Genomic DNA, 10942 nt, shown 5'->3' on the forward strand with positions numbered 1-10942 from the left:
AAAGGTAGGTTTGAAGTGATCTCTACAAAAGGCTAACTTTATATCTCAATCATAATTCTTATTGGATCCAAATTTATTTAGCAATAAGTGTGTATCTAGATTATAATTTGTGTAGAGGATACAAAATGAGCCTTCTAATTTAATTCTGTAGGAATTTACAGGGTAAGTTCCTAAAAAAGAACACCAAAAGGACACCGCTCACAACCAGATCACAGATCAATACACCAGTATTTTTGACGTGGTTAAAACCCTCAAAGAGGGAAACAGTCCACGGCCTGTCCCAACGTGGGTACTACAGACAATTTATTAATCAAAGAATGAAAATTTACATAAGCTTCTCTCATGCACGGATTACCCGAACAATGACCCTCCATGCGCTTTAAATAGAACTCATGGACCAATCGGGTGTCAAGCCACGGATCAAGTGTCGGTAATACCGAGGAGAGAGTGAACCGTCGGATCACTACATATCATGACCGTCGGATTGTAAGTTACAAAATGTACAACGGTAAAGAAACACACTTTACCTAACTCTATACCTAACTCTATACTAGACCAAGTTGAACTTAACTATTTCCTATGTGTCGGAATATCCTAACATCCCCCCTTAAGAACAACTTGGGATAGGATTGAAGGATTTACAAATATGACACAATAGGAGAAGGAAGGAGGCACTAGAGCCTATCCCCCCTTAGGGACAACTTCCTGAACTCCAAGCATATATCGAAGTTTAGTGAACTTCGCCTCTATGAGAGCCTTTGTGAAGATGTCTGCAACCTGATCATCTGTTGAACAATATTGCACTTCAAGAACATGGTCATGAATGAGCTTTCTGATGAAGTGCATGTGTAGTTCAATGTGTTTGCTGCGCTGATGCTGGACTAGATCATTGCATAGCTGAATGGCACTTTGATTATCACACCAAAGTGTGGTTGGATGCTGCTGTTCAAAGCCAAACTCTGATAGGATCTGACGAAGCCACAAGGCTTCCTTACTAGCTTCCACGACACCACGATACTCTGCTTCTGCTGACGAAAGAGAAATGGCAGCCTGTTTCTTACAAGCCCATGTAATAGGTCTTGAACCAAGAGTGAAGACATAACCGGCAGTAGACTTCCGATCATCAGGGTCACCAGCCCAATCAGAATCAGTGAAACCAACTAATAGAGGAGTTTCTTTGGCACTGTAATGAATCCCAAACTGTACTGTACCTCGAACATAACGAAGTATTCTTTTGGCTGCTTTCCAATGACTTTCACGGGGGTTTTTCATAAAACGAGCAACAAGGCCAACATCAAAGGAAAGATCAGGACGAGTATGGGTTAAATACAAGAGTTTTCCTACAAGTTGACGGTATAAGGTAGCATCAACTTCAGGAGAAGTACAAGAGACTGAAAGTTTGACTCCAGACTGAAAGGGAGAAGGGGCTGGCTTACAGTCTTCCATGTGAAAATGACGAAGAATATCACAAGCATACTTGGACTGGGAAAGGGAAATACCCTCCTTGGATTGCAAGACTTGAAGACCGAGAAAATAGTGTAAGTGTCCTAAGTCTGTCATTTCAAATTTCTTTTTAAGGCTGGACTTCACATGGTTGATAAGGTTGGGATCACTACCAGTAAGAATAAGATCATCAACATAAAGAACAAGGATGATAAGAGAGTTGCCCACTTTCTTGGTGTAGACAGTATTGTCAGAATAACACCGAGAAAAGCCAGATTCTAAAAGAAAGCTATCCATTTTGGCATACCAAGACCAAGGAGCTTGCTTGAGACCATAGAGAGATTTCTTAAGTCGACATACAAGGTTGGAGTCTGTTTGGATGAAGCCAATGGGTTGTTCCATATAGATTTCTTAATGCAAGAAGGCAGATTTAACATCCATCTGATGGACTTCCCATTTTAAAGAGGCAGCAAGGGAAAGAACAAGGCGGATAGAGTTCATTTTGGCAACAGGGGAGAAGGTTTCAGTGTAGTCAATGCCTTCAACCTGTGAAAAACCCTTAGCAACAAGACGAGCTTTATGTTTATCAACTTTCCCATCTGGTCCATACTTGGTTCTGTAAACCCATTTACATCTAACAAGTTTGCGTCCCTTTGGTAGAGGAACAAGATCCCATGTATCATTTGTCAACAATGAATGATATTCTTCATTCATAGCTGCTTCCCAATGTGGATGGCCTGAAGCTTCTGCAAAAGTGTCAGGATCATGATTTACTGGAGCTTGAGCCAGTAAAGAAGAGGCTCTTTCAAACTGAGAACGTGTACGTCGCTGATCTGTAGGATCACCGGCAAGATCACCTGTTGCATCCCGAGTAGCACGGACCCATCTTGGAAGTTGAGGATCCTGAGAAGGTGGGGGAGGATTGTCATCCTCACTTTCATCATCTGAAGAAGAAATGTTTTCAAAAGTAGAAGAGATAGGAAGAGGTGGTACATCCGCCGGACTAGGCTCGCAGGCCGATTTATTTTCATCAAATTTTACATCTCTTCTAATGATAACATTTTTGGACTTAAATGGAATAAGTCTATAACCTTTTACATCTTCAGAATATCCAACAAAAGTACATTTCTCACTCTTAGGTTCTAAAGCTTTATGCTTTTCATCTGGAATATGGGCCCATGCTTCACTTCCAAAAACACGAAAGTGACTTACATCTGGTTTAATGGAACTCCAAGCTTCTTCTGGAGTGATATTCTTTAGAACCTTAGTAGGAGTGCGATTTATTATATAATTCGCACAATTAATTGCTTCGGCCCAAAAACTAAGACTGAGTCCTTTAGATTGCAGCATACAATTAGCCATTTCCTTTAAGGTGCGATTTTTCCTTTCAGCTACACCATTTTGTTGTGGAGTGTATGGAACAGTATGTTGCATTTGAATTCCATTTTCGGTGCAAAATTTGATGAATGTGTTTTTGACATATTCTCCACCATTATCAGTTCTTAGCTTAAGAATTTGATGTCCAGATTGTTTTTCAACAAAGGCTTTGAAGGCCAAAAAAGTGTTAAATACTTCGCTCTTGAGTTTTAAGAAGTATACCCAAGTGCGTCTGGAGAAATCATCAATGAAAGTTAAGAAATACTTGCAGCCAGAGAATGAAGCAACAGGAAGTGGACCACATAAATCACTGTGCACAAGCTGTAAAGGGGTTGAGGCATGCCAAGAGGCACGATTTTCAAAACTGTCCCGATGATGTTTTCCGAGTACACATCCGGAACAAACACCATCTCTGCAAGATACCATAGGAAGACATGTCACCATATTTTCTTTACATAGATGCTGAAGGGAGCGATAGTTTAAGTGACCAAATCGCTCATGCCAAAGTTTGCTCACTTCATCATTATGAGCAACAAATACTAAGGGAAGATTTGATGACCCAAAGTTGTGAAACTTATACAACCTTGTGGAGTCATCAGCAATACCAGTAGCTAGAATCTGTTTAGGATCTCTTAGATCCTTGATTACAACATCATGAGGTGAAAATTCAACAATTTTACCTTCACCTGAATGAGTTATCTGATATACAGATAGAAGGTTGCAGGATAAGGTTGGAACACATAATACATCATTAAACTGACCATTGTCTAGATGAACAGTTCCAGTCCCTACAACATTAAGAGATATATCATCACCAACATAGATATTTTTGGTGTTACAATCATTTAAAGAAGAAAACATGGCTTGGTTTTTGGCCATGTGATAAGAGGCTCCAGAATCAATCAGCCACTCATGAGAATGAGAAGAAGAAGATACATTTAATGCATAACCAGACTGAGATGATTGACAACGACATGCAGAAAGTGCCATTCCGGAAGTTGAAGTTGAAGTATGCTCCACATGGATGTTATGTTTCTTCATTGCGGCTTCCAAGGCTTCCATCTTCTTAAAGCATTTAGATTCTAAGTGGCCATCTCGATTACAAAAGTTACAATGTCTATCAGTCTTCTTCCATTTGTTTTTATTGGTCTTATCATTTTGCTGAAATGATCTTTCATTTTGAGGTTGAGTTTGCTTAGGACCCTTGTTTGGTTTAGGACCATTCTTTTTAGGATATGACTTCTTAGGATTCTTTGAATTGCGGCTAACGCTTTCTTGGAAGAGTTTCCAAGATTAAGAAGACCAAGGTGTAAGAGTTTTTCTTGTTCTCTTATTAAGGAATCACAAAAGGAGTCAAAGGAAGGGGCCTTGTAGTCTTTTCCTTGACAAATGAAAGCTTCCCTTGTAGAATGGAAAGTGGAAACAAATACAGAGTAGGCTGGTCCCAACTTAGTAAGGATGGAATAAATAAGGTTACTATCTTGTTTCTTAACCTTAACACCTTCCAAGAGATATCTAAGGGTCTTGAATTTGGACAAGAAATCTTCAATGCAAGAAAAATTATTAGGATCCAAAGTAAGCAACTCATTTTCAAGTTGATGGGCTCTAATTTCATTTTTAATCCCAAAAACTTTAGTGATTTTTTCCAATGCTTCATGAGGAGTCTCAAGTTCTGCAATATGGAATCTAAGATCAGGAGAAATAGACATCCCTATCAAACCACGTGCTTGATCTTGTCTATTTTCCCATTTTGCAGCCTTGTCTTCATCTTTTGGTTTCTTCTCTTGGTCTGTGGCTATTCTGTAGAGACCTTTACTTCTAAGTAAATCTTCCATGTAGGCTATCCATTGGAAGTAGTTACTGCTGTCAAGAATGACTTAGCATGGACTTTCCATTTTGTTTAAAAAAACTGAAGCTGAAGATGCTGAAAGTAAGTGTTCCAATGGATATATCTCGAAAAATTAGGCTATTTTAAAAAAAACGGCTCTGAAAAAGGCTTCCGGATGAAGAAGTTATGGCTTTTTGAAAAAAATTTGTTGAAGTTGCCCGCAAAGTGCGCGAATGTGCGGGAATGAAAAAGTCCGCCCCTACAAAATAGAGACTTGAACTCAAGACCTCTACTCTCTTAAAATAGCTTTGAACCAATTGATCTATACAAAAAATTTGAGAGAGCGAGAGAGAGAGAGAGAGAGAGAGAGAGAGGGGGGGGGGGGGCCTTGGTTTGCGTGCTTGCCTTGAGAAAGCTCTTTTTCCCTACAAAACACAAAACACAAAACCCAACACGGACATGCAAAGAAAACGAACCTTATGGCTCGAGGTTAGCTTTACCCAAAAAACTAAATATTTTCAGAAATTGAACCTTGCGGCTCAAGGTTAGCTTTGGCCGGAAACTAAATATTTTTCTCAATGTTTCTGATTTTCCAAGATCACACTAAGGTGCAGGGAAAAGAGTATACGCATGAGAAAAAAAACTTCATTTCTGTTTCTGATTTGCCCAGATCGCACAGAGTCGCAGGGCAAAGAGCATACGCAGAAATGAAAGGTATAGATCCGGTAATAAAAAAGGCTAAATAAACAGAAACCGAAATAAGCAGAGAGAAAATAACAGTGAACTGCAAAAACATTGTATACCTCCCGATTTGAAAAATGACGCGGCTAGGGCTACCGGAAACTTTTTCGCATGAAACGAAAGGTGTTCCTCACTAGAACAGATGCTCCGAACGCAACATAGCAGTCCTCTCGGCCCGAAAGCAGTCAGAAACAACAGATCTAGGAAACGACAGCCACATGCAGTTCTACCGGCTTCAGATTTGGATCACCAACGGACGCGGCCCTCAAATAGCTCTGATATCATGTAGGAATTTACAGGGTAAGTTCCTCAGAAAGAACACCAAAAGGACACCGCTCACAACTAGATCACAGATCAATACACGAGTATTTTTGACGTGGTTAAAACCCTCAAAGAGGGAAACAGTCCACGGCCTGTCCCAACGTGGGTACTACAGGCAATTTATTAATCAAAGAATGAAAATTTACATAAGCTTCTCTCATGCACGGATTACCTGAACAATGACCCTCCATGCGCTTTAAATAGAACTCATGGACCAATCGAGTGTCAAGCCACGGATCAAGTGTCGGTAATACCGAGGAGAGAGTGAACCGTCGGATCACTACATATCGTGACCATCGGATTGTAAGTTACAAAATGTACAATGGTAAAGAAACACACTTTACCTAACTCTATACTAGACCAAGTTGAACTTAACTATTTCCTATGTGTCGGAATATCCTAACAAATTCCACACTATGCATCCTTTGTTTTACAGTGGACCTAAGATCTATGGTAATTGCTATCATTAAAAAATTAGAAAATTAAAAATATGGATTTTGCAATTTTTATCTTCTTAAATTATAAAGCTTATCTTTCTCTACAATATTTTAATAAAAAACTTATATTTTTAAACAAAAACGTTACCATTATTAAATTTGCAAATTTCTATTATAAAATTTCTGTATTCTTTTTAATATAGAAACAACTGTTTTTCATTCTTATTTTTTAATAAAAATGCTTATTATTATTTCTAATATAAAATTTTCTTTAATCTTTTTAATATAAAAACTACTGCTTTTTATTTTTATTATCTAACAAACAAACAAATTATTTAACTACAATTTTTTAATATAAAATTTCAATAATCTTTTTAGTATTGTTTTACAATTTTTTTGCTATTACTATTTTTCATTTTTTTGCTATAAAATTTACCTAACATATATCATTGAGCCTCGATGATCGTTTACCCTACTCCCCATAGCATATTGATAGTTGTTCACCCTGCTCCCCATAACATATTGATAGTTGTTTACCCAGCTCAATATACCACTTTGTTCACCCTGCTCCCCATAGCATATTGATAGTTGTTTACCCGGCTCACTATACCACTTTCACTTGAATGAATCGACTTAAGGGTATAACTATTTACCCTTATCTTATCGCGTGCCTCAGTTGTCCCCGAACCGGTACATTGTTTTTTATTCATTTTAATATAAACTATCGCCGATCAAACAAATGCGTATCGTATCAATTCAAACGTATTTTTCCACGAATCGTAACAACGAATTTTCAAATTTTCTGGCCAGTGCGGTCGAACTTGGTAACTATGCCTGAAGTCTGTGAACTGGATATAGAAGCCAAGCATTACAGTGTCGATGCTGCAGCTGAGTGTGTGTATGTACTGAAATTTGGAACTGGATTATGTAGCACGATTGGCATGCCTCGTATATTTTGAAGATTTATAGCAGCATGAATGTAAAGAAAGCTGGAGCCAAATTTTGTCAAGGTCTTGGAGCCGACGTTGAGTTATTAGAGTTATTCTTATTATGATTACTTTTTTCTTCTTAGACACTGGTATGCTTAAAAATTGAACCAATTCAAAGCCGTTTATGTGATTTTATCGAAAGGATGGCTCAAAGCAAGGTTAATATCATATTTTTATTGATAAGAAGAAGGGCGGAGCTTCAAATGAAAACTCCAAAGTCTTATTACTTAGCATAGCTGCCGAGGTAGGTATATAGGGATCGCTATGCGTTGACCGCACATTAGCTCCCCGTAAGTGCATTTTAACCGAAGTTTTAAACCATCGTTATATTTTAATAGTATTTTTAAGAAAATTGTCAGTGTTTGATTGGGTATTGTATTCGAGGCCTTATTGCAGGGAAAAGGGGAAATATCCCAAGTTTTTGGAGGCTAGCTTACCATAAAAATGAATCAATGCCAACTAATGCTAGCCTCAAAGCTAACAATAAGTCAGGACAGCTTAGGTAATTTAAATGGTTTTAAAAAATATGTGAGGATTTATAATAATTCCTCCTCTACTTACACTTGCCACACTTGCCATAAAACCTACTTACACCTGCAACACTTACCTCCGCTTGCTACCACCATACCACCATCGCTTCCTGCTTGCTTCCACCTGCCACCATCGCCATCCATCTTAACCTCATTAAGAGCTAGGCATTCTTCTCCAAAAAGATAGATGAACGAACTTCACATATATGACTCATTTCATTTGGTGCCGAGAGATGAAAGGTGTTCAGACAGTAAATGAAAGGGTGTAGTCTATGGTAGCAGGTTCCAGGTACGAAAGGGCGTACCTAAAAAGATGTCTGGTGTAAATTTGAGAAGTATGTCTCACATTCTCGTTTGATAGATTTAATACCAAATGTAGCTTAAATGAACTACTAACTTGAAAATATGGTTAGCGCATATCTGAAAAGTATGTTTCACATTGTTGTTTATATCAAATCTAACTTGCATCAACTGTTAACTTTTTGCTTTAGTTTGGTCAACAGATTTTTGAGAAAAATGTGCAGCAGGAGAAAAAACCACAGCCAGGGTTTCGAAGAGGTTTAGTGCTTGCTCCTAATGGAGGACCCCAGAGGAGGGAGCTCCCCTCCCTCCTATAAAAGTGTCGTTGTCGGTAGAGGCAAATCCCCTCTGGGTAAAGTCAGAGATTCTGTCGAAGAGGTAAAGAGTAATAATGAAAAGGAGACAGACAGGGGTAGGCCCAAGGAAAATGGCAGCACTAAATACAAGAAGGAAGAAGACAAAAGCCAGGGAACAAGGAACAATCAACAAAAGGGACTGTCCAGACCCAAAATGGAGATTACTCCTAGAGTAGTGTTAAATGATCCTGCACTGCAAGCTCACAGGGAACATATGGGGACCTATGCTATAATATGCAAGTTTATGGGATTATGGCCCTCGGAAAAGGCTTTACAGATATGGATCAAGTATTACTGGAAACCCAAAGTAAGTATAGATTTTCATCTTGGGTCAAAAGGATTTTTCACTATGGTGTTCACAAACATCGAAGATAAAAATAGAATATTTGGAGGACCCTACTTTTATGCAGCAGCTGGCCTCTATATGCGTCCCTGGATGATGAACTTTGTTCCAAAGAGGGAAACTTTCACTTCGGTATTTGTCTGGGTAAGGCTCTATTCTCTACCTCTTGATTATTGGCAAACTGAATCGTTTGCTGCGATTGGAAACAAACTAGGGCGTTTTTTCAAAGCTTTGGAAGCCACAAGAAGAGGCAAATACACTTCCTATGCAAGGATCTGTGTAGAAATGGATCTATCAGGAGCTCTTCTGGATGAAGTCATCCTAGAAGTTTTTGATAAAGAATGGGTGCAAACCGTAGACTATGAGCATATCCCGTCCAGATGTCATAAGTGTCATGAGCATGGACACTTGTTCAGAGATTGTCCTCTTAGTCAAGTAGTCAACAAGGGCAAACCTAAGGAAATGAAGGACATAGATAGCTTCGAGAAAGTTACAAGCAGAGAAAAAGGCGGCAAAAAAGGATTAAAGCAACTTCATAATGAGTGTCAAAAGGTTAGTGAAAATAGGTATCAAGCACTGGAAGAGAATGAAGAAATGGCAAATGAAGACCTACCTATGGAGAACGGCCCTAATGAAAAGGAAATGGAATAGAAGGAAAATTGCTACCCGACATAAGAGACTGATAATAAGAAAGAAACTATACTAAGTGAAAAAGAACTAGAGATGGATCAGGAAATGACTTAGAGTGAAACAGATCTGGAGGATCATGAACTTCAGGAAATTCTTGACAAAGAACATCTAGATCTCGAAGGGTTCTTGATGCAAGGATCCATGGAAGGGATAGATTCACCACCCCACGAAGACTGCAACAAAATTCAGCAGTTGTTCTTATGGAAAACTCAGGAAAGAGGATTAGCTAAAGGAAAAACCATTGAAAAACCGGAATACATAGGCGTGAAAATAATGAAATCAACTCCAGGAGTAGCTACTAGAAATGCAGGAAAGAAAAGGGGCAGGAAAAAGCAGAAGGACCTCCTGATGGAGTGTGGAAACTTAATGATAGACTCGGGTAAGATTAAAGACCTAACCAGTTACTCCTTTACAAATCTTTAAATATGAAGTTCACATCATGGAATATCAGAGGTCTAGGCAGTAAAAGAAAACAAAGAATGCTTAGTCATAAAATGAAACAGGAAATGCCAGATCTTATCTTCATCCAGGAAATGAAATGTTCCATTCAGAAAATAAAACAAATTCATAACAAATGGCTCAGTAGATTTGAGTTCCTAGAGGTTAAAACTGAAAGCACAGCGGGGGGCATTTTAACTCTTTGGAATCCCAAAAAATCAGTATAATAGATGTAGAATCATCTAGAAATTACTTATCAGTGGTCATTCAACTAGTGGGGGATCCAAAAACCTTCCTGGTCACAAATTTTTATGGTCCTCAAAGAATAGATGACAAACTCAAATTGTTAGAATCCCTAATGGATCTCACGAATAGATAGGTTGGGATTCCTTGGATCATAGGAGGGGATTTTAATATGATCAAATCTCTTTCAAAGAAAAAGGGAGGCACCAGAGCACTAAACAAAGACTCCTTAGCATTCCAAGCTTTCACAAATGATATGAAATTGGTTTATTTAGAACTGAGCAATGGCCTTTTTACCTGGAACAACAAAAGAGGAGGTGAGGCACAGGTAGCCTCTCGATTGGACAGGTTCATGATATCAGAAGAGCTTATGCTTACACATAAAGAAATAGCAGCAAAAGTCCTTCCCTTTGGAGGTTCTGGTCACTCGTTGATTCAATTGGAAATCAAGTGTTTGATTACTCCCAGGAACAAGCCTTTCAGATTCGTGAATATTTGGCTCTCGTACCCTAATTTCATCAGTAACATCGAAAAATGGTGGTCTGAAGACTTGCAATTTCAGGGCTCAAAAATGTACATCCTTCATAAAAGACTAAAGCATGTCAAGTTCAGGCTAAAAGAATGGAACAATAAGGATTTTGGTAACATTTTTGTGAACAAAAGATCATTGGAAATCAAAATACAGGAACTCAACCAGGCACTGATCAAAGACAACTTTGATAAAGCCAAAAGTGAGCAGGTTGATAAGCACCACCAAGAATGGGAAAATTTATGTAAACAAGAGGAAACATTCTGGAGGAAAAAGTCCAAGGTTCAATGGCTCAAGGAAGGAAAGCGGAATACAAGATTCTTCCACCAATCCACTATGGCTAACAGAGCACACAACAGAATCTCTACAATTAAGGA

Source organism: Pinus tabuliformis, chromosome 8 (assembly GCF_031772625.1).
Source record: "Pinus tabuliformis cultivar Carrire ecotype Pingquan chromosome 8, CPIR1, whole genome shotgun sequence".
NCBI classification, from domain to species: Eukaryota; Viridiplantae; Streptophyta; class Pinopsida; order Pinales; family Pinaceae; genus Pinus; species Pinus tabuliformis.